The sequence below is a fragment of the Pygoscelis adeliae genome, unplaced genomic scaffold (assembly GCF_000699105.1).
Source record: "Pygoscelis adeliae isolate BGI_AS28 unplaced genomic scaffold, ASM69910v1 Scaffold271, whole genome shotgun sequence".
Lineage (NCBI taxonomy): Eukaryota > Metazoa > Chordata > Aves > Sphenisciformes > Spheniscidae > Pygoscelis > Pygoscelis adeliae.
Window position 1 is genome coordinate 185,089 of NW_008824040.1, and position 380 is coordinate 185,468.

Genomic DNA, 380 nt, shown 5'->3' on the forward strand with positions numbered 1-380 from the left:
ACCAAACATATCTTAAGTTTATGCTCTTTTATTTTTACGTTGCATAAATGTTTCCAGTCTCTGCAACACAAAATCCAAACACTAGCTGAACCAGAAGCAAGAGTGCTGCTTTCATGTGAGCCCATCTCTTGCCCATGACAGCTTTGGGCCGGCCGATGCCGGGACATGCCGTGCCCTGTGCTGCCCAGTGGTGCCCAAACAGGTGATGTCGCGTCGGGGGCTCCGTGGCAGCACCGCACCCGAGCAGTGATGGCTGCTCTGCACTGGCCCTGCTCGTGTGCTGGCAGGGGAGCGCTGGTGAGGCCACATCTGGGCCACACGCGGGGCTGTGGCCCCCAGCCCCCGCCAGCGCCGAGCCCCTCCGCAGCAGCCCCGGCCGG